At 39.3% G+C, this 24,610-nt stretch overlaps 1 protein-coding gene across 2 annotated transcripts in view; it reads left to right on the top strand.

The window, feature by feature from the left end:
* LOC122790142 (glucagon receptor-like) overlaps positions 1-24,610 on the top strand; it is a 2,645,547-nt gene that overhangs the window by 325,318 nt on the left and 2,295,619 nt on the right. The window contains exon 2 of one of the 2 annotated variants that reach the window (XM_044057782.1): positions 10,931-11,047. The exons of the other annotated variant lie outside the window; for it this stretch is intronic. The gene's annotated coding sequence lies outside the window, so the exon portion shown is untranslated. The remainder of the gene's footprint in view (positions 1-10,930; positions 11,048-24,610) is intronic. 2 annotated transcript variants of the gene reach the window in all.

The following is a 24,610-nucleotide window of genomic DNA, read 5'->3' as shown; positions in this document are numbered from 1 at the left end:
AAGCAAGACCATTGAAAAAATGAAATGTTAAGTCATTTTATGACATGCTTACTTATATTAAGTACTACAGATTTTTAACAGATTTGAGCACATTTTTATGTTTGTGTATTTGTATGTGCATTTTTTCTATATATATTCTTTATACATGTGTTTTTTATGTGCTTGTTATGCCTTATACTTTTTAAAATCATGTTTATACAGTGAAGGACTGAATGTTTTTACTTAATGAAGGATGTTTCTTTAAGATGATTGTGACTTAATTAGTTGTTTCAAGGTATATAAGTTACACAGTAGACAGCATGCATTTGTATCTGAAGAAGCAGAAGTTATCTGCGAAAGCGCTTATATGTCTGTGGTTGAATAAAGAAGAGTTTTTTACACTGTAACTACCTGCCATTTTTTGGACTGCAAGTGTTTTACATTTAATTGCAGTTTTCCCGGTGGACTGAAGCCTCTAGTAAGGAAGGTATGTTTTTTACTTGACATAATACTGCAGAATAGATTTGTACTCACCAGCCTGTCAGGGCAACTTCAGCAGTCTGTTGGCATGGACTTCTACATTACTAGCCATCTCTGCTGCAGTTATAGGAAAGAAAAACAAACATTATGCATACCTGTCTATCACATTCTCAGGCTAGTATTTGCTACAAATTATTTGATAGTGATACTCACTACTGGAGCATTTCATGCCTGTGCATCTTGGATCCACTGGGCCAAGAGCGCCCCTACCTCCACTTTAGAACAGCATAGTGATGTTGTACCTGATCACCAGTTTGGGGGATGCCAGTAGCACAGGTGAGATCACGTGTGAGACAGTCCTAGGCCTCCGGTTTGTATTGTAAGCCCTGGTACTGCCCCTACAGCAGTCTCTCCTCATGGTTTTCTACAAGAAGTCCAGCCATTACCTGGACTCCTGAATGCTCCAGCACTGCGCCTGAAAGCGCGCTCCTTCACCTACACCAACCATAGTACCTACACAGATGAACTGTAACAGATTCTGGCTGTAATCATGCCTGCACCATTAAAATAAGGCAATATGCCCACCATTTGCTGTCATTAGACCATTTTGAACATGTTAAGCTCTGCAAAGCAGCGTGTAAATCCGCTCAGCTGAGTTGAACAGTGCTTAAAGGGGTAATTGCTGAGCACTGCTTAACAGTGCACAAATCCGCTTAGCTGAGCTACCTGCTACTTAGCATTCACATTTAAGTGATGCCTAAACCTGGTAAGCATAGCTGAACATTGCAAACCACTGCTCACTTTTCATTTTTAAAAAATTATCAGAGTAATGACTTCATTTAGTAAGTGTATATGATTTACTTTGCATGACATCTCTCTATGTGCTTTCATTATATTCGCAATGGGTGTGACTATACTGTATGGGACACTTGTGTATACATGGGTGGTTTTGCATGTTATATGCACTCACACTTTCATTTTATACCAGCTACACTACCCTGGTTGAGAAAAATCAATTACTACATGCTTTAAGATGAAAATAATGATTTCAACACTGCTTTCCCATGTAAAAATAAATTGTCTGTCTTGGTACTCAAATCGTGAACACTTGCATGTAAAGCCAGGACTCTAACCACTACATTATCTCAGTTTGGGAATTTTAGCTGTATATTTTTATTTATCTCATCTGGGGTGTTTTAGCAATGCTGGGCAGCAGGCCATAGTATGCACAACTGCTCAGCTACACTTAACCATACCTTAATATGAAAAAAAATTTAACTATGTCCTTGTTCAGCTTTGTTACTCTAGGAGGTTGACGGGTATGTGAGGCAGGCATCTGGGCATTCTGCAGACACCTGTACAGTTGAGGCCTTTGCCCATATGGCACTTTCACATGGCAGACATTTCTGTTTCAGTCTTCATACCCTGCAGGAAGTCCATGCTACTGCAAACCTTTAATTCTGTCTGCTTTCAGGTTTGTCAGTACAAATATTAAACATGTCCTATTTTTGTGGCTTTGTCCCCCCATTATTTGGGTCTATATTAGAACATCAAAGTTTCAAAACTTCGAATGATCTAATATCGAACCCTATTCAGCAAAAGCTAAAAACATTGAACATCGAGCATACAGAACGGCAAATTTTTTCCTAGGGAAAAATTTGCTGTTCCAAAACACAGACACACAACTCAAGCACACCAAACAAACAGCAATCCACACACATACACCTAAAATCTTACACCTAATCCTACACTAAACTATACACACACCACTAACTATCCACTTACCTTAACCCAAACCCTAACCCTAACCCTAAGGTGTGTCACTATCACACACTCACCTCACCTGCACCCTAACCCTAACTCACCTACCCCGCCCTAACTCTCACATCCACACAATCGCACACTTACCTGACTCGTGCCCTTACCCTAACTCACCTAAACCACCCTAACCCTCACATCCACACAATCGCACACATACCTAACCCGCTCCCAAACCTAACCCACCTAACCCGCCCTAACCCTCATGTCGACACAATCGCACACATACCTAACCAGCACACTAACCCTAACTACTCTAACCCGCACTCAATCGCACACTTACCTGAACCTGACCTGTAACTTTCTACCACAGTGCTGAAAATACTAAAGCAACAGAAACAGACAACCGAATTCTTTCAATAGGAAAAAATGTGGTTTTCTGTTGCTTCGATATTTTCAGCTTTCACTGAATAGGTTTCGATATTAGAACATTTGAAGTTTTGAAACTTCAATATTCTAATATAGACCCCATTATTTATGTCTTTCTACTTCTTTGTTGCTCTAGGAGGGTGAGCAGTATGTGAGGCAGGCATCTGGGCATTCTACAGACACCTGTGCAGTTAGCGGATATGGCCGTACGGTGCTTTCACATGGCAGACATTTCTGTTTCAATCTTCATACCCTGCAGGAAGTCTGTGCTACTGCAAACCTTTTAGTCTATCAGCTTTCTGGTTTGTCAGTTGGAATTGTACTGCTTTATTGCTCTAGGAGGGTGAAACATATATAAGGCAGGCATCTGGGCATTCTACAGACACCTGCACAGTTAATGGCTATGACTGTACAGCACTTTAACAATGCAGGGGGTGTGTGACAGAACCCGTCACACACACCCTGCATTTCCTTACAGATCTACAAGCTATTTTAGTGTCCATGGACACTGACATAGCTATTTTATTAGCTGTCAGTGTCTGCAGACACTGACAGCAGTTGCAAAGTGCTGTACGGCACTTTTGCAATGCAGGGGGAGTGTGACAGAGCTTGTCACACACCCCCTACATAGTATGCTCCCCTAGCTATTTCAGTGTCCACAGAAACTGAAATACTCATTTTAATTTCATTTCAGTGTCCACGGACACTGGAATACTTTTGAAAGTGTCATACAGTGCTTTCTGAGTGCAGGGGGCATGTTCAATGTCAGTTCACAACTTAAACATACCCCCTGCACTCATTCACTGTTCGTGTCCATTTAGCCTTAACAGCAGCGCGCCTTCATGAATATGCAAGACTCACTTCTGTTAATGTTAATACTACACAGTTATGCCACATACTTAATGCTTCAATTATGAAACTAAAAAAAATGCTCTTAGTTTTTATACTGCAGCAAGCAACTGCTATGGTTTATGCTACAGACACCTTCTAGCTCTTTAGAAGTGACCACAAAAGCAATACCAGCATTAATTTATGAATGACAGTAATACCGTGCACTGATGACCGGTCAAGACCAGTCAGTAGTTTGCACCCAGGGTGGCTGCCCTCTTTGTCATGCCCTAGCTAAACTGGTGTGTGTCCTGGACCAGGAGCTGGAAGGACTATCTGGTAGCATTCCCTTTGTTGGTGGAGTGCCCTTTTTAAACATTTACAAATGGTACTGTCCACATATTATTGTGATTCTACAAAACTGTTTTGGGCTGTATTAACTATATTTCTAAATTAAGAAAATAAAGCTCTGCTTTAAATTGTATATGTCCAGCTGCAAGGTGTCTAAATAAATTCAAATACACAAATGTATGTATGTGCACAGGCAGACATAAACACTCAGAATGCCTTGATGTTTTGACTTCTGTTTTATTTTTCATGCCTTAAACTAATGTTTTATTTCTAGGATTATATCATATGCAGTAAATCATTTGATGAGGCTGGCAACCATATCTTGGATACCAGAGTGCATAAAATAGAGTAGTATTATAACTTTTTTCTTAGTGAAAGTCACAACAAGTTGAAGTACAAAAAACACATGCATGTAGTTTTTCAAAACACTGTGAAAAGAAGAAATTATTTCTGGCTATTTGCCATAAATGAACAATGTAGCTATAATTGTTGCTTGGAAAAACAGTGCTAGATTACAGAAGGGCAAGCCAGGTGCATGTTATTATAATGTGTTTTAGTGATGAACAGTATCAGTTAAAATGTGAAATGGTTGTTTAGAACACAAAGTAAAAGTAATATTGTATGAGGATGACAGATATATTCTAGAATAGCTGATTATTATTTTACAGGGAATTATAAATGTGGCACAATTAATGAACTGTATTGTTATACAGGAAAATGATACTTTCTTTTCATTCAGAAATGTGAAATGGTTATTTATAAGATGTACAAGTGACAGCTGTGTAGATATTATGTGTTCTGAATTTATTGAAATATCTTTTTGAAGGAAACTTTCATTTGCGGCAGTAAATCATACCTTTCAAGTTCCTTGCTCAAGAATTCTAGTCAAAGGAAAAAGTAATATGGGACAAAGGCCAAAAAAAGCAAGTACAATATTTAAATATTATTCTAATTAACTTAAAAAAGAATTAACAGAACAGCACATTTTGCAACAACATACATTTTCTGAATAATAAGAAGCTCAAAACAAATTATGACTTGTCTTACTTAGTTACTACAATCTCAGTGGTTTACCAAAAAAAATCAAAAATTTTAAAAGGGTACAGTGCAGTAATATGAAGCATAATTAGGGGCATTCTGTAAAATCAGAGACAGCTGAGAGGTATGCAGTAAATACAAGCAAATGCATTTTTTTCTAAGATCATATATCTAGGAAGGGTAACACAGTGATGCAGTTATTATATCTGCTGTTTATGGTGCTTGTTCCTTGTGCATTTTTCAGTTGGAGTGCCTTTTGTGCAGAGTCTGTATACCTTCCCACTGAATGGATGAGTTTTCACCAAGTGATTGTATTTCCTTCTAACTCCCAGGTACGATATAGTTAATCTGGTGATGTTCCCAAGTGCCAAAGGTGAGTGTGTTGTGTGTTGTGTGTGTATTTCTGAGCACATGTTACACATAAGCCTGAATCCTCCAATAGACTGGCATCCTGTCTAGGATTCATTTGTCTGCTTTTCTCCCAGTGGTTACTAGAATGTAATTCAACTCTCCCATGATCCAGAACCAGATAAAGTGTGTATTTAATTAATTAATACTATTTATTAGTTATTTAGTCTTATTTACAAGGATTGTACCTCTGGGAACAAGTACATTCTCATTGTGGATGTGAGTGAATCCTGAATGAAAGAAATTCAAAAGACACAATAAATAACAAGTAACTACAAGTATACAATTTCAAAAATACTTCAGAGGTAAATATTGCCTGCACATACAAAACAAGAGCATTCAGTATAGCTGGTTACAGACTCTAATATTAAAGAAAGAATTAACTCATCAGTCAGAACGAGGAGCATTGTTAAATAATATATAAATCCAAACGTCAGCTAAATAGATTCATTTCTTGACTATTGGCTCTATCAAAGTTACCTGTTTTACATGATTACATAACCTAAATTAATGCTTTGTAAAACTACTAAAGAAACTAAACAGAAAAACTGAACAGATAATTAGGAACTATGTGTGGGAAAATGGTACTGTCGCTTTATAGTATAGAACACATTACTACATCAAAGAAGGTTTTATTGTCACAGTTAAGCTGCCTCATCAGACTAACAGCACAATATATTAGTTTTGGGAATCTTGTTAATTGTGTGTGGATAAGATGTGCTCATGTTAAATGTACTACACAACACAAATGTACTTTGCTATCTAGTGTCTTTGAGTAGATAATAAACTGCAGGAAGGAAATTTTACAATGCAAAGTATTACCATTCCATGCTACATACATATATCTAGCCAATTCATTCTGAAGCAGATGGAATAATAAAGGCCTAAGCATACAGTAATGGAGAAAACAAGTAATCAGTCAAATGCAAAGTTGTTCATGTTCTATAGAAAATGTATATTTAAAAAAAAAAACAGATTGTAATTTGCATGAGAAATTAATGCTTCACTGGCATTTACACTGGAAAACCCGACTTTTCCAATCAGTGATACAGTAAAATCTCTGCTACTACAAAACAGCATCATGTACATAGATGCAAATAGATTTGGCATCCAGCTCAATTTTGCATCTCAGTTTGATGTACCTAGATCATGACAGCAAAAGCAGTCTTTGTGGTCCAGTTCATTTAACTGTAAAATAAGTAAATAAAACATGATAAACATATATATATCCATCCATCCATCCACAACCCCTTTTCCCATTTATGTGCATGGGGTTGGGGTGTTTATTCTTTTATGGAATTGTAGAGTGTAAGTAATTTATAATTCACTGTAATTTTTGTAAATTACTGATGTTTAATATATGTAACTGAAGCTTTCCTTCCAGGCATCCCAAGACCTCTGTTATAAAGTGACCATGACAGCCCAATTAGACTTTGCCAGTAACCAAAACCAAATAAATAAGTAAAAAAAACAAGACATCTACTAAATCAGTAATTAAAAAAATCCTCCTAGTGCATATTTCTGATATCCTAAGTTATTTTACGATTAAAGAGGCAGCAGGTCTAGACAGAATATAGCATTTTGATATGAAACAAGTAGAAAATGACTCATTTTAGAAGAAGCTTGCAAGATGACAATGTGGTAGATGAAAAGAAGGAAGTAATTTTGTGACATAGTAAACAGGAAAAATTCTAGTCGTTCATATGTACCAATAACATTATTATGTGGTACAATAAAAATGTGGGAGCAAATTGTACTTTATCAGATGACAAAGCAGATAGCAAAGTGAGGAAAAAAGAAGTAATGTCGTTTGCTTACAGAAAAGAGCCTGTTCACAGAAGTGAGATTTCTCATCTTTTTAGCTTGTAAACATATACCAGTGATTGGCTAAAATGTATATACTATTTCTATAAATTTGATTCAGGCCTTCACCTCAGTAAGGCATGACATACTGGCTACTAAGCTAGTTAGCCTCGGATTAGATACAAACATGTTACAAAGACCTGAGGTTAACAGGCTGTGTCAGAGAACGCATAGTGGAGGTTCTGTTCTATGCCATCCATGGAAAGTAAGTATGTATCTCCACATGCTTCAATATCACTTCAAGGGCCTGGTGTAGGATTACCAACGTCAGCATATGCAAAACTCCTAGTATATCCTCCATTGGATATTGAAAGGTTCCCACAGAAAGAATGGTCAATGCTACTCAAACCATTTATATCTACTAGGATAGGCAGTCTAAGCATTCCTCCCAAATCCATGTGAGGATGGCACATGTCAACTCCTGTGTGACATCTCTATTCACATATTAGCAGCCGATGTTGTGTTGGGGAGGTGAGAGTATATTAGTCTCTGCTAGAGTGTTCTGCAATGGATTGGCTCCCAAAGTGATCATTAACACATGCTGATGAACTAAAGCATGTGCTACTCATTGCATCTTAGCATGAGTGCTATGCTTGCCCCTCAACTAATGATGGTGTAAGAATAACTGTTTTCCATGGCTCATTATGCTAATGTTTTTTTCTTATTCACTCTGCCATGTTGATTTTTTTCATCTGCATATGTGATAATTCTCATTATCCTGTTGACTCTGATCTACATGTCATTATACCTTAATTTGCATGCCATGCACACTGCATTATTTTCAGACTACCAAGGTCAAACTACTTTTGCCTGTGAATTGCTCCCTTCATGAGCATCACCTCTCACGATACTGTTTTACAAGATGCACTGATCTAGTTGTTTATGAGTAGCCTACAAAGTGTTAATGTGGATATCTAAGTAGTTTGTGAGACTCTATCTATAGTATTAATCTGTTAGTTAAAGCTGAACAACTGCTGATCAAGCATTGCAAGTTAATGGTGAATGACATAGAATCATAGAAGTTACTAGACTGTTGGCTCTGAGGCCCTTATAAACCTAGCCAAGAATTAGCCCATATTCTGACAAGTCAGCACCCGATGACCCTGTCCAGCAGGGACACAGGTGGAATCTGAGGGGTGTGTGTTCTGTTCCCCATCCAGTTATCCAGGTTGCACTTAAAAGTGATTCATGAGGTACTCTGTTTAACATTGAGAGGGAGTCTATTACACAAAAGGGGGAGTCTGTGGGACACAAATCTGTCCCACCAACATGCCCTGTTGATGTCACAGACCAGGTTGAGGCCATGCATGTGGGTTATTCTAGTGGAGATTGACTTGTGGATATGCAACAATTCCATCAAGGCAGGGTCTGGAGTTTGTATGAGACTGAGTAGAGGGACAGGACTTTTAGCCTATCTGTGTAGGGTAGATGGTTTGAGGCCCTGGAATCTCCTGGTGAGGAACATCTGTGGTCTTTACAGCTGCTGCATGTGCTTTGTGAGGTACATGCTGAAAGGGGCACTGTACTCAATAATGGGCCTTATGAGGGAAGAACACAGGGATGTTATGACCTCCTTGTCCCTGGATGAGACACCCTTACTTATGAGGTGGGCCATGTAGAAAGTTTTCCATACAATGGAAGCAACATGGTGGTCAATTGTCAGTTTGCTATCAACCTGGGTGCCCAAGTCCTTCATGACTGATTGCATGCTTAAGGACCTTGTTATTAATTTGATAATTTGTGGGGATGTCACTCTCCCCAAAGGGGATGGTGATGCATTTTTTGCCATTCAGTTTGAAGACATGTTTCTGGCACCAGTCATTTGTTTGGGTGAGAACTTCTTGGAGGATGTCCACATCACTAGGGAAATTGATGACAGCGCCCAGCTTGCAGCCATCTGTGTTCAGCTATAGCCCACTGGTTTTGGCCTGCACATCAGAAAAGTATATTCTAAACAAAAGAGGCCCCAAGACCGATCACTGGAGTACACTGCTCATTACGGGTCTACTGCTTGAGGTGACTTCCCCAATTTTGAGTAAGTGGGTTCTATCAGTGAGCCAGTTTGCTACCCATCTGGTAACATATGGAGTAATGCCTAGTTGAGAGAGTTTATCTATTATACCCAAGTGGTGAATAGTTTTGAAGACTTTGGCCAGGTCAAGTTAGGTGTTGTGCACCATCTTCCCCTAATCCATGGCTTTGGTGACTGTCTAAAAGAAGTTGAACAAATTTAACAGGCATGACCTCCTCTTGACAAAACCAGATTGTGTGGGATCGAATGTTTGAACTTTGTCAATGTCCTTGTTAATGAGGTCTGTGGTAATCCATTCCATGGCCTTGCAGATCAGGCTAGTTAGGCTGATGGGTCTGTAATTTCCTGGATCAGTGGATACACCACCTTTGTGCAATGGGATGACAGTGGCTGTCCTCCACTTGGCTAGAATAAAGCCAGTACTCAGGCTTTGGTTGAACAGGGTGTCTAATGGTGCTGCAAGTTCTTGCCTGAGTTCATGTATGGTGCAGTCTGGGATGTTATTGGAGCCTATAGAGGCTGTATTTTTTGCCTTTGAGAGGACAGTGATGACTTGCTCCAAGGGGTCAGATGCTGGGGATGTCCTGATTTGCTGATGAAGGAAACAGAAGGGTGAAGTTTTCTCTGAATCTGTCTGCCAGCAGGTTGGCTATATCTACAGTGTTTGTGTATGTGTTATCCTTGACCACCAGTTCTGAGCAGATCTAAGTGCTTCCTTTTAGACTGTGGACATATGTGAAGAAGGCCTTATGATTGTCTTTAGTAGATGTGGCCAGTTTGGACTTGAAGTTTGCTTTGGAGGATTGCACTAGTGCTCTTATTTGCTTGTTCAGGATAATTGCTTCCAATTAGGCACCTGCTCCTTGTTGGTCCTGGACAGCAATTTTTTCCTTTTATTATAGAGTTTATTTATTGCAGATGTTCACCAGATAGGTTTACTCTTCCTTGAGGAAGAAGATTTTGTTCTGTCGGGCATTCCTGATTCCATGCACCTATATAAATGCTCATTTAGTTCTTTTCTGTAGGTTTAGACATTTGTGCCAATTCCTACAGAGGGGGAGGGGGCTGTGAAGCTGTTTATGCCTTCCCTCAGGAGGTTGTAATCAGCTTTGGAGAAGTTTCTATGTTTGACCGTAGCAAGGTGGAGGGGGGGGTCAAAGGAGATGGTGATTTTGAAAGTGACCGCTTTGTGGTCGGATCTTACCAGGGAGGATGTCACTGTAGAGATGCTGCAGTGGTTACTCATGCTGGTTAATACCAAGTCTAAAATATTATCACCTCTTATGGGGGTGCCAGCATTTGCATTGACAAAATCAAAGAATCTCATTTGTTTTGGCATGAGTAGTCCTTCCAGTCTATGGTTGGATAGTTAAAGTCACCCAGGATCAGGGTTAAGAGTTGTATCGTTATAGATTCGAAGAGGTCCAGATAGGTGGAGTGGGCATCATGAGTCAAAGCTTGGGGCCTTTAGCTATCTATCATTTGAATAGAGGTCTTGTCAACAGTTGACATTTAAAGAGTTATTTAAAAGTCAGGTCAACATTTCTGTTGTATAGATAGTACTAGTCACTTAATGAGACTGAAAATGTCTGGTGTTACCAAAGAGTTATATACGTAAGTTGCACACTTGGCCATTTGAAGAGCAAATGGCCCAAAGGACAGTTGTATTATATTGACTCTTGACCACCATTTTGGACTTTTGATGTACTGGCAATATAAGGGAGAAGCTGAGCAAATTGTTACCACTTGTAATTTTTTTCACAGATGCGGTCACCTCTATCAACTCTTGTCAGTTAGCTTATGTCTACCCTGCATCATAAAGTACAATTGCATTGTTTGCTTTATGAAGTCCTCAGGATACCTCATTCTAATCACATCCAGGTGAGTGTATTATTGTTCTGTGACAAACTTGAGGCCATTGTCCACTCAAACTAAACAAAATCATGCAAACGTGCAGTTATATAGCTACTTCTATAAACTATCAAGGCAACAGATGAACAGCAATAACATTCAAATCATGTGTTTTTTTTCCCAGTATGATGCTAAGTGATTGCTACATTAATGATTACTTGGTATTATGACATTTCATTTCTCTGTTCCAAAGTCAAATAGACAATTTTATTCATTGGTGTCAGACATAAACAAAGACACTCTAATTTTCTCCCACAATTCACTGCCTGTCCCCAGTGTATGAGCTTAAAATGACTTATTCTTTCATGAGAGATCATTCCATTTACTTAGAATGACAGGCCACAGAATCATTGCTTGCATTCAGAATCTCTGTACATAATATTTATAACATTTTCTCCAGTGTCAGTTCCTGGTTTGTATTCCTTGTCATATTTTAATAACTTTCTAATACAGCCACTCTCTTTCATCATCTAAAATGGTGCTTAAATTACATTTCTTAAGCAGTGCACCAGTCTTCATTCATTTTTGCATGTTGTCAGTGGTACTGAATTTCTTGTCATAAGCTTTAAATGCACTTTGACAGTACATAGTAATAAAGCTGTGAATTCCTGTAGTTTCAATAGATTGGCAACCACAATAGAGGGGAGATATGGCAGCTATAAATAACAGCCAATAGATAAAGAACTGAGTCTCAGAGACACAAAAAACTTTATTATCCCATTGACAAGAAAATAAAGAAGGGCTACAAATAACCTTGTTTGTTTAGCTTTGTATCACGTTAGACATATTGTCTCCCATCTCTTAAGTATAGATATGTTTGCATACTTATAACCTAATAGCAAGAAAAATCATTTTTGCTATTACAGCATTTAAATCCATGCTACTGGCACCAATTTATAAGGGATGGACAGAGGTTATGGTTCATAGGTAGTTATTAGACTTGTTGTCTAGGGCACCATTGAGGAGCCCAGCCCAAATTCCCAGCTGCTCCCAAGCACTCTCTGCTTTAGTGACTTGTTCAAAGTCACACAGTAGGCAAATGGAGGGCGGAGGGTGTCAAACCCTGTACCACAGAGACTGCAGCTTGCAGCCTTAACCTTCTCTGCCATCTGTCAGATGTGATTATGATCTACACATTTGCCATCAAATAATATATACTGAATGCACAGTATTGCCTCAGAATATAGCCAACAATAAGAAGTAATAATCACTGGATTCACAGGAATTCACCCACCTTGTTCTCAGCCCAGTGCCTTCCAGTGGTATTTTGCCAGGAGTACTGAAATTGGCCAGGATTAATTTTGCACACACACACACACACACACACACACACACACACACACACACACACACACACACACACACGCATGCACACACACACACACACACACACACACACACACACACACACACACGTATACACATATTGTTTCCCAGGAGGAATTAGTGATTACTTACCAGTTGCAATTCCTCATCGCCTGTCTTTCTGGTAATGCTGCCAGCAGCCATATCACTGTAGCACACCAAAAACTTAAATACTGTCCACTCTTAAAGTAAGCAAAGTGTAATGTAAGTATCTGACAGCTATGGATAAAGCCATTGCTCTTTAAATGCAGAAATCTAATAGCTGATGTTACACAATTCAAAAATACAAACCATCGAACTAATAAATAACCAACCAGCCACTGAGGTAAGTACAACCACACAATGCACACTGTGAAATTAAATGTACAAGTAGATACTTACAGAATGAAATAGCATATTACTGATTTTAAACAGGCAGATGTCATACATAAGAATTCTATCTAGCAGCCTATCTGGCCCTGTCACTACTAGTAACTGAAGATATTTCTGATTTCTGTCTAACTCTAACTTGTACATAAGCCTAAACAGCAGATGCAGTGTCATTGTCAAATGGATTCCAGGTTTGTGCACACTTGACTGTTGGATGATAGTGCTCAACCTGTCTTCCTTTCTTAGTCATTAAAGCTTTTATAGTGTAGATGTATAAACGTAGGTGTTGTGACATGATCGTGATTATATTCAATTAACATGCACACTTTATTTAGTCTGAAAAAATGGGAAGCGGCATTGTAATTACTTTCAACGAGCCATTCAAGAAGATAATTAAAAATCTGACATTTAGATTTTACCAGTCTTTTTCACAGAACTGACTGTTATGGCTAAAGAAGGAGCCTGCTACTACTAAACCCCAGATCATGATTGGATAAGGAAAAAGTCATGGTCAGCTGTCTGTCTGGTCCAGGATCCGCCACATTACAAATGCACTCAGGTCTCTCAACAACAGGCACTGTTATGACTCCAGCATAGTCCATGTTGGTGTGAATGACATGAGATGTACTTCACTGGATTATATGATGAAAGACATGACTGAGCTCTCTGATTATGTGTCTCAAACAGGTATGTCCCTAGCCTTAAGCAGCATTTTACCTTCACCTAGGATGATACCTCAATACAAACAAAACATGTTTGACTTCAACAATTGGCTTAGTTTCTGGTGTCACTCGAAGGGAATCCAGTATCTGTCAGCCTGGGATGACATGCTCGACAGATCTCAATGCTTTGCCAGAGATGGTCTTCATCTGTCACCCCTGGGATTTCGGTTAATGGCTAAGGCTCTTTCCATCCCCATAGTGCCTGTCACAAGAACAAAATTCCTGATGTAAAAATACCCTCTAAAAACAACCTCTAGGTAATGCTGTTAAACACTAGGAGTCTAAACCAGAAACTGCACTCACTGAAGCAGTCTTCACCTTCGAAGATTCTGACATTTGTGCAGTCACTGAAACCTAGTTTAAGGCTGTGGAGAGCACCCCAGCTACACCAGGTTACATTTCCCTCCACATGTTCAGACACAAATTGAAGACATGAGAACTAAAGGAGGTGTTGTATCAATATTCATTAAAATAAATACACCTCTACATTGGATAAACAGCACAATTCCCTTGAATTTCTTCAGGTGCTATTGACTATAGGTAAAACTCCTCTTCAGGTCATTGCCAGATATAAACCCCTCCATGAATCAGGACATCAAGTCAGCCTACTTGGATCTGTTGAGCAAATCAAGATATAACCAAACACCGTGGTTTTGGGTGACTTTAATTACCCATCCATTGACTGGGTAAATTATACGTGTTCTAACTCACTTGCCCGAAGGTTCCTGGACTTCGTTAACTCCAATGCCCTAGATCAACTGGTTGACACACCCACAAGGGGTTCAATCATCCTGGATCTGGTACTCACCAACATGGGGGACCACTGCACCACCTCAATATGTGACCATCCCTGGTGAGATCTGGCCACAAATCAGTCTCTCTAGAGGTAACGATAACACAAGACCGCCCTGTCCTAGGGCTAGACTAGGCCTAGACTAAAATATTTCTCCAAGGCCAATTACAACCTCTTATGTGACAGCATAAATAGCTTCATAACACTTCCCCACACTGATGGAACAGATACCTGTGCGGAGTTATACACTAGTGCTTTATACAAGCAGCTGTATAATTGTATTGACTCTGCCTTATCTAGAACCAAAGCAAGATCTTCAAGAAAAAAAACAAACCTGCCTGGGTGGACAACTGCCATTAATAGGCAATGCAATAGGAGAAAGAAATTGCTGTCTAAGAGTAAAAAGGAACAGTCGCAAAACTGGAAACACTCCATCCTAAACTTAAACAAGCAAATAAGGCTCCTACTGAAGTCCTTCAAGCCAAGTACGAATCCAAGTTATCTTCGTAACTAAAGATATCCACAAGGTGTTCTTTAGTTACATCCTTAAGCTCAAAGATAAAGCCCAGATCTGCACTGAAATCATAGTCAGTGGTACTACATATACGGAATATGTGGATATAGCAAACCTGCTGGCTGACAGGTTCAGTGAAAACTTCAATCCCCTGTCCCCACCACATATACCCCAAAGCATCCCTAACACTTGTCCCCCACCTAGTATCTCTGAAGAATAGGTCTTAAATTTCTTCTCCAAGGCCATAAATACCACCTCTATGGGACCAGACAACATCCTGGGCTGTGTTCTACATGGGTTTAAAGAGGAATTAGCATCATCACTGGGCATGCTTTTCAATCACAGTCTAAGCACTGGCTTTGTCCCAGCACAGTAGAAAACAGCTGCCATCATCCCTTTGCACAAAGGGGGTGCATCCATACACTCCAGGAACTATAGACTCATTAGCCTGACCAGCCTTATTAGCAAGGCCATGTAACGAATCATCATGGACCTTATTAACAAAGATATAGGAAATTTCTAAATGCTTGACCCCACCCAGTTTGGCTTAGTCAAGGGGAGTTCATGCCTGTTAAACTTGGTGGACTTCTTTGATACAGTCACCAAAGCCCTAGACAAGGGCAAATCTGTGCATACGTCCTACCTAGACTTAGCCAAGGCCTTTGACACAATACCACACACAGGCATCATTGATAAACTCACCCAGCTGGATATCAACTCATATATTGTCAGGTGGGTTGCTCACTGATAGAACTCATATGGTCAAAAGATGGGAGACCACCTTCTCCAGCAGATCCATAACCAGTGGTGTTCCAGAGAAATCAATTCTGGAGCCCCCTACTGTTTGGAATCTACTTCTCCAATGTGCAGGTTAAAACTAAAGGACTGTGGTTGACAAAACTTGCTGATGACTGCAAACTGGGTGCACTTATTGAAACCCCTAGTGATGTCAAACTTGTTCAAGAAGGTCTTACACAGACTAATGACTTGTTCCAAAGTCATGATCTTATATTTAAAGCAAAAAAATGCATTATCATCCCCTTCAGCAAGGGTGATGTTCCTGCAAACTACCACATTAACAGCAATACCCTAAGCACACAGTCAGTGGTGAGATATCTAGGCACACAGGTCAACAGCAACCTTAACTTCTATCACCATGTATCCACAGTGGCAAGAAGGGCATTTTACATTGCCCATCTTATAAGTGAGAGCATTGCCTCCAGAAAGGTTCTTTGCAAAGAAAATTCAGGGTCTTCAAGATCTGTCTTATGCGGACAGACTGAAATCATTGTCACTTTACTCTGTGTTGAACAGACTGCTCAGAGGCAACCTGTGCCTTGCATATAGAGCAATCTCTGACCCAGCTTTAATGGAAATGCTGCACATCCGCAAGTCAAATGGCACTCGAGTCACTCAATCAAAGGACCATAATCTGGTATGTAACATCAACAGAACTTGCTGGAGAGACAGATTTGAAGCCCCATTTGGACGATTTGATGGGTAAGTGGAAATTCACTCCGGTGGTTCCACCTATGTCCCTCTTGGACAGGGACAGTAGGTGCTGATTTTAGTATCTGCCTAAACCAGACACCCTAATGAACATAGGTTGAACTTGGCTAGGCTTGTAAGGACCGTAGAGCCATTAGCCCAGTAACCTCCTATGATCCTATGATAAGCTCTTGTACCTGTCCCCTTATTGGCTAGTACTTTGAGCATTGTGACAATTGATACATGTTTGTTTTTTAATGGAAGTTTATTCCACAAACCTCCTGACTTACAGTATATGGGGCACTGGTGATTATTCCAAGGAGCTGTTATACCTTGCAATAATGTATTGCGAATACAATTTGACTCCTAATTATCTATCTAAATTATAACTTTTGTGATATTTAAGCATCATAACTAGATTATGCCTATGCATTTTATATATAATCATAAAGAGTCCAAACCTTTGTAAAATTTCAACGTAACTCATATTTCTCATTCCTGATATGCTTTTGCCCTTGATTATTTATATGTATGTGTGTATGTCTATATAAAGATCCACAGTATTCAACTACGGGTCGAAAAAGGCTCTTTTTCCTGTTGAGAATGGTCCTAAATATGTCCCCAAGAATACCATAGCATCTTTTTATAGTAGCTGTAATATTACTGTCAAATTTATGTGAACAGTCTGTCATTGCTCCCAGGTCCCTAGCTAGCTCATGTTTTGGTAATAACTGATTTTCCATAGCATACAGGTATTTCTTGGTACTATTCCGAAATTGGAAAAAAACATGTTTGGTAGCACTGGACCTAAATTAATTTTCTCTGGCTACTCAGATAGTAAGTCCAAACAGTGCTGAGGTGTTTTATGTTCTGCGATATTTGTTCAATATTACCTATTTTTAAATCTGTATATATCTGCAGATTGTTGAGCTGAAATTCCTTGAGCACCAATTGCCTGAAGCACAAGATACTGAGGGTTATAATGCTGACCTCAGTTTTCCATAGGAAGTTACTGATGCTGTGATTTTTAACTCTACACTGGCAGGGTGTCAGTAAAATTATTAAAACAGACTGTAAAATCATCCGTTTTTTCTTAAATAACAGTCAATAATACAGGAGGTTCAAGTTCAAAACATTTTACTAGTGTACACCAGGAGGCAAAAGACTATACAATACAAGTATAGAATTTTGACTGACTACATTCAGGAAGTATACATTATTTTATAGTGTTTACAATCAGCTTTGCCCACCTTACTGACGTGGTCAGTCACAGGGCACTTACATCACTATAGTCTACAATATTCTATTCATAAGAAAGTGCTGAGGTTATACTTTTTAAAAGTTTTCCCATGAGAATAATACAGCCTTGCAAGGCACCTGGTCAGTTATAATGTCTTTCTGTAAATGTTGCTCTTTCAAGGTTTCAGTCCTGCTCAAATACAATACTCAGTTCATTTCTTAATATGCTTCTTTGTCTTCCTTGTTAGCAGCTGTGCTTTATCTTCGATAAGATTCACAAGGCCAACCATCCCAGGGGAAGGAAGAAAGATTTCAATGCTTAATACATTTATTTTTTTCCTGACCCAGCAGCTAGTTAGTAAAAGACATAAGCTTGCTGAGCTGGCTACTGCCAGGGTCAGAGTTCAATCACACTGCAGCTCCAAAGCTTCAAGCAATTACATGTAAGATCATTCTTACTGCCATATTGTAAAATAGAATAAAATGCATTACATACTATTTGCTTCTAAACTAGCACGTCATATATGTTTAAGTATATATTTTTCTAACATTCTCCCTCCTTTTAATACTTTTTATTCTATCCAGAAACATAAACAATATTATTTCGTTTCCTAGCCTCCTCCTCTCAGGAGCTTTTAGCCAGGCAAGTCATTTGCTTTACATTTCAGAAAGAATTTCATTTGGAACCAACAGATCCAACTCAATGTCTTGGTACATAGTCTCAGTCACAGATATGTCAACAAATTCTCTAACTAATCTTTTCATACAGGGTATCCCGCAACAGACACATGCTCCTAGTATGAGCAAATCAACACAAATGGCAATCAAAATATTCATTAAGATTGAACCCCACCCACCAAATAGACCCTGGAAAAAGTTCATCAGTGGGTTTGGGCCTGGTTCAGTCATGGCCGATACCTGCTGTATTACCTCTAGGTGATCATTGATTTTGTGTTTATTATCTGGTATGTACGCACAGCATTCTTCTTTGATAAGCGCGCACGTACCACCTCTCGCCGCTAGGGTGAAGTCAAGAGCCATTCGGTTTTGTAGCACAACAGTTCTCATTGCATTCAGTTCATCAGTCACAAGTTCAAGAGCGGAAAAGGTTGCATTACTCATTACTTCGAGAAGTTTTGACAATTTCCTCAGCTCCCAGATCGATTTGACTGCTCCATAGGCTGGGAATATTCCAGCCCAGGATATAACACTGTCACTCAAGTCCATATGAGTCAATTTTTCTTTATCTTTCACGGATGGATGGTCTTTCCAGCCAGCCTCGATCTTACCCACTGGATTAGCAGGTTTTCCGACTGAATTCCCAGTACTTTGGGCTACATCTCTTACCTTCCGTATCTTACCCAGAGGTAATTCAGCAGTATGCCTTATAGCTGGAACCAGATAACCCAAAAAACAACTGCCGGACCAATTCTCAGGTAATCATTTATATGCCTTTTTCCCACAAACAAAATAACAATTTTCTACTTTAGTACTGATGCGGGTTAACTCTGAATGAAACATTTTCTTGTCTATAACAGATAATTGTTTATGCAATTCAGGATTTTTCTGCACATCTTTTATCATTGTTTTCATTAAGCTCAAATATGAATCATAATTTGTGCTACAACTGGTACTTTTATCTTTAGCCTTAATATAGCATTTGTAAGATACAGTTATGTTACAGTTACTCCAACCAACTTGGAGTGTGTCATTTTAATAAAAACAAACAACTCCTTTCTGTGTAATGGGTAAATACAATGCAACTTTGTCCTGTGATCTCACAGAACCTGTGCCAAAAAGTAAATTTTCCCAAGTTTCATTTATCCCCAAAGGGACAGCGGACATCAAAAGTCCTCCATATGCTGTCGGTATAGCAGTACAAACCCAGCAGTTTGAAACGTTCATAGTCTCTACATATACACGCTTCATGGCCAAGTATGTGTTAAAGTTTGGATGCCAGTCTATAGACAGTTCATCACGTTTTGTCAATTTCATCTGTGTGGTTATATGCAGGAAAAACCACAACAAAAGGAAAGTCACCACAGTCATAGTCAATAGGTGTATAATTAGCAAGATAGTTAAACAATTTCTTCGGGGTTGATTTGCATTTTTATAAACTTTGCTCCTGGTCATCCTGCCTTTGTGGTGCGTCAGTTACAAAATGTTTATCAAGCTGAAAGTTCTTTACCGGTTTACAGTGTGTCAGGTGAACCCAGGACGACCTCTCAGCAACCTTTACTGTAGTAGGCGTTGCCAACAGTACCTGGTATGGACCTTCCCACTTCGGACTTGTCCAATTTCTCTTTTTGATAACCTTCAACCAAACCCAGGACCCCGGGGTCAGCACTGCTTCCGGTTTCGTTTGTTCTTTATCTGAAAAAGAGTTCAACTGCAAAACAGTCTTATTTGTTAACAATTTCTTCATGTGACTAGCTAATGAGCTGTCAGCCTCCAGTTCTGCAGGCATGAGAGCTTTCCACTGTGGCACATAATATGCCCTCCCAAATATTATTTCAAAGGGTGTCAAGCCCTTTACATTTGAAACTGTTCTCATGCTCAGCAATGCTAAAGGTAAACAGCAAATCCAATTCTTCTGAGTCTCACTCATCAACTTTCTTAACTTATTTTTCAAAATCCCATTGTACCTCTCCACCAGTCCTGCAGACTGGGGGTGGTAAGCACAATGATTTTTCAAGGAGATCCCAAAGAATTTCCCAAGTTGCTGGATAGTCTGGTTGACAAAGTCTGTCCCATTGTCACTATAGATTCTTTCCGGTATGCCAAATCTAGGAATTATTTCCTTTACCAGGGCTTTTGCCACTGTTGCTGCATCCAGATTTCTAGTTGGAAAAGCTTCCACCCTTTTTGAAAACATGTCTATAATCACTAAACAATATTTTTTCCCTTCACATTTATTCAGTTCTATGAAATCCATACAAATAGTGTGGAACGGATATGGTGGTGTAGGAAAACTCCCTTGCTTGGGTTTGAATGCTCCTTGTGCATGGTGTTTATTACAAATGTGACATGCTGCACAAAATTTTTGTGTGTAATTTGTAAACCCCCCGTATGTTTGGAATATTCTATTTACTAACTGTACCATCCCCCCTGTTGAGACATGGCTATGCCCATGGCTCAACAAAGCTGCATATCTAAATAAATTAGATGGCAATATTGGCTTTTTTTCTTTGGAGATGTACAGTCCGTTTTCGAGGATTGCACCTCGTCTTTCCCATTTTTGTTTCTCTGCTTTCGTAGTTAATGTCTGCATTGTTTTTAACATTTCTAGATCTAAAATCTCAGATGGTTGTAATTCCTCATTTAGAAGTAAAGTTTCTGAGTCTGAAGCTGCTTGCTTGGCAGCTGCATCAGCTCGTGCATTACCTTTTGAAATCGGATCCTGTTGTTTCGTGTGAGCTACACATTTACAAATGGCTACTTTGGTAGGCAACTGGATGGAATCCAATAAATTCAAAATAAGTTGCGCATGATTAATTGGTTTTCCAGTGGATGTTATCATTCCCCTGTTCTTCCATTGTTGTGCAAAAACATGCACTGTAGAAAAGGCATACTGACTATCAGTATATATGTTCACACATTTGTTTTTTGCTAGAGTGCAAGCTCGTGTCAAGGCTATTAATTCTGCTGCTTGAGCAGACAAGTTATGCTGTAGGGGTTGTGCTTCCAAAATCTCTGCATCTGTAACTACTGCATACCCTACTAGATTCTTCCCTGTAGGACCCTTTCTGCAGGAGCCGTCCACATAAAATGTTACTTCAGCATCAACCAAAGGCATATCAGTAAGATCTTGTCTGGGCAAAGTTATTTGCTCAATTTCCTGCAGGCAACTGTGTGGTGTGCCATCCACAGGAGTCGGAAGTAACGTTGATGGGTTTAATGTTGTACAACGTTCAATTGCCATATGAGGTTGGCTCAGCAATATGGTCATACAAGAAAGATGCCTAGCAGGAGATAGGTATGCTATTTTTTCTTGTAGTAAAATTATCGCGACTGCATGAGGCACTCTGAAAGTGAGAGGGTGGAATAACACCACTGAGGCAGAAGCCTGTACTGCCATTGCAGCTGCAACTACTGCTTGTACACAATGTGGCAAAGACCGTGCCACTGGGTCTAACTGTGATGAATAGTAAGCTATGAGGCGTTGCTTACTTCCATGCTGTTGCGTCAAAACTGACGTCATATATCCCTGTTTACAATCTACAGTTTGAAAAACTCTTTTGTGGTAATTTGGAAGTCCTAAAACTAATGATGAAGCTATCAATTGTTTTAGTCTGCAGAAAGCTGTTTCTGCTTCAGGTGTCCATTGCAATACGTCTTGTGCTGCCATTGGTGTTTTAAATATTAAATCAGCCAATGGAGCCGATTCTAAGGCATAATTTGGTATCCAACTTCGACAAAAATTAGTCGTTCCCAAGAAGGACATCATTTCCTTCTTGGTAGTTGGTTTGGTTGCTTGTAAAATTGCTGTTTTTCTATCCTCATCTAGTATTCTACCTTCCTTGGATATCACATATCCCAGGTATCTAACCTGTTTTTTCCAAAGTTGTAACTTGTGTTTGTTTACTTTATGTCTCTGTTGTGCTAGAAATTTCAATAATGCTATTGTATCTTCCCTACACTGCTGCTGGGTAGGGGCTGCTAACAGGATGTCATCTACATAAAGTAGGATCTGACTGCCCCCTGGTGGAGTAAATCCCACCAGGTTGCTAGCCATTTCTTGTGCAAATATCGTTGGACTCTCACAATATCCCTGTGGTAGCCGAGTGTAAGTATATCTTTTACCCTGAAATGTAAAAGCAAACCAATACTGGCTATCTGGATGTATAGGTATTGAAAAGAAAGTGTTACTTATATCCACTACAGTAAAATATTTTTGTTGTGGCTTCAAGTCATTTAATAAAGTGTGTGGGTCTGGCACCGTAGGTGCTCTAGGTATTATTGCATCATTTACTGCTTGTAAATCCTGTACCATCTGCCATTCCCCGTTTGCTTTTTTAACAGGAAATAGAGGAGTATTACATGGTGAATCCAAAGATTCTACCAGTATCCCTTCCTTGAGTAATGCTGCTATTATAGGCTTGATTCCGGGTCTGTATCCGTCCTCAAGGGGTATTGTCTTTTTTGTGGTCTAAATGCTGATTTTGGTGTAATGGTTACTGGACCTGCTGTCCGAATAAGTCCTACATCTGATTTCCCTGTTGACCAAAGAATGCTTGGTATATCATACAAGGCTTTTTCTTCTTCTTCTAGCAAAAATGCTAATCAGCTGTCCTCACTATGTTGTAAGTGTACAGCTGGACGTGCTTGTGTTAACCAATTCAATTTCTGTTTTTGTACTCCCTGTTCTGATAATTCTAAATCGGTTTGTTTTTCCCATCTTGTCACTTTTTCACCCAAATCTGCCCATTTCACGTTTTTATGTTTCGTTAGACTGACATGGCAGTCTGTTGGATTTGTACAATTTCATGAATTCCTGAGGTAGTGAACAGCTTACTACACTGTTACCCTCAGTATCCCAATATAAGGTTCGTAACACTAGTCTATTAGCCGAATTTCTGAACAATTCTTGCTCATATTCCTTATCAGGTCCTGGTGTGCTACAGTAGTATAGAGTACAATGTAACAAATGCTGCTGATCAGTGTTAAGGGAGGGTACCTTACTGATGGCTACGTTCATCAGTTCTTCAGTTACTGCCCCTGGACCAGTCGTAACTAGGTCCTGGCTGTACCATTAATAGGCTTCACCCTCCGATCGCACCATAAAAGTATCCATTTGTCTTTGTGCCTCCATACCCTGTATGGTAGGAACTAATGCTATTCCAAAAAATCTGCATAAGGTCTCTCCCTAGTAAGTTTACTGGACATTTCGCAGATACCACTATTTTATTTTTCTGGGTCATACCTGAAATAGGGTCAGTTATTGCTATATCATGGGAAAGTGGTTCCCTATATAGCTGGCCATTTGCTGCTTTCACTAATATATAGTCGGGTGATTCAGAGTGTTCTGGCAACTTTGAAGGGTGTATCAAAGTTCGTGACGCTCCTGAGTCACACAAGAATTTCACTTCTCTCCCTTCCACTAGAAGTGTAACTTCCGGTTTTGTGTCTGCCAAATAGAGCTCTAAGCTCAATAATGCTAAGTCTAAAACTTCACTTTCACCGTCCTCTGCATCTGTTTGGACTTCCTCCATCCCTTCTACTACATTTACATTTTCTTTTTGTCTATTAACCTTTTCTGATGAGTTCTGATTGTTATCACTATCATATAGTCAATCCTCATCACCTTTATCTTCGGTAGTCGCCTTTTTATTTGACCTGCAATCTCTTGCTAAATGTCCTCTTTTGCCGCACTTAAAGTACTCACCTTTCCTTTTTCTTTCTTCTAAATCCTCTGAGGTTTTGCCAGAGTATTTATTACCCTGAGTATTTTTCTTACCCTTTTTATTTGACTGCACTACAAAGACTTCTGCTCCATCTTCAGCTGTGAAGACTTGCATTTTCTTCTTCTTTTTACTATTAAAATGTCTTTCAGCATGCCTAGCATACTCTAGTAGGGCTTGTAGCCTACTCGTTCGGTGATCTATCATATGTTTAGTAATGAAGCTACTAATAGGGGCAATACAACCCTTCAAAAATGCATTTTTCAACTGTTGTTCATATGAACTATCATTCTTCTGATTCTCAGGAATAGGCATACCACTATGGTTATTAAAACATTCCAATAATCTACCATAGTATCCATCTACAGTTTCATTATCTTGTTGTATGCATTGGTTAATACAAGTCCAATCTGCTCTAGGTTTCCATTTCTCAGAGATTCGGTCTGTAAGACCTTTCACTCTGGTATCTAGCTCTGCGTCACTATGCAGGAGTGGCTTGAGCTGTCCATCATGAGCATTCCAGGTGCCACAAATCATGTGCCAGTCTGGACCTATAATTTGTCTAACTACCTTCTCCACTTCTTCCCCATTTAAGTGGTAACTTAATCTCATACCTTGTAAATCTTGTATAAACTTCTCATG

Source organism: Protopterus annectens, chromosome 1.part0, assembly GCF_019279795.1.
Source record: "Protopterus annectens isolate FY-2018-M chromosome 1.part0, PAN1.0, whole genome shotgun sequence".
NCBI lineage: Eukaryota > Metazoa > Chordata > Ceratodontiformes > Protopteridae > Protopterus > Protopterus annectens.
This window is presented reverse-complemented; position numbering and strand designations above follow the sequence as displayed.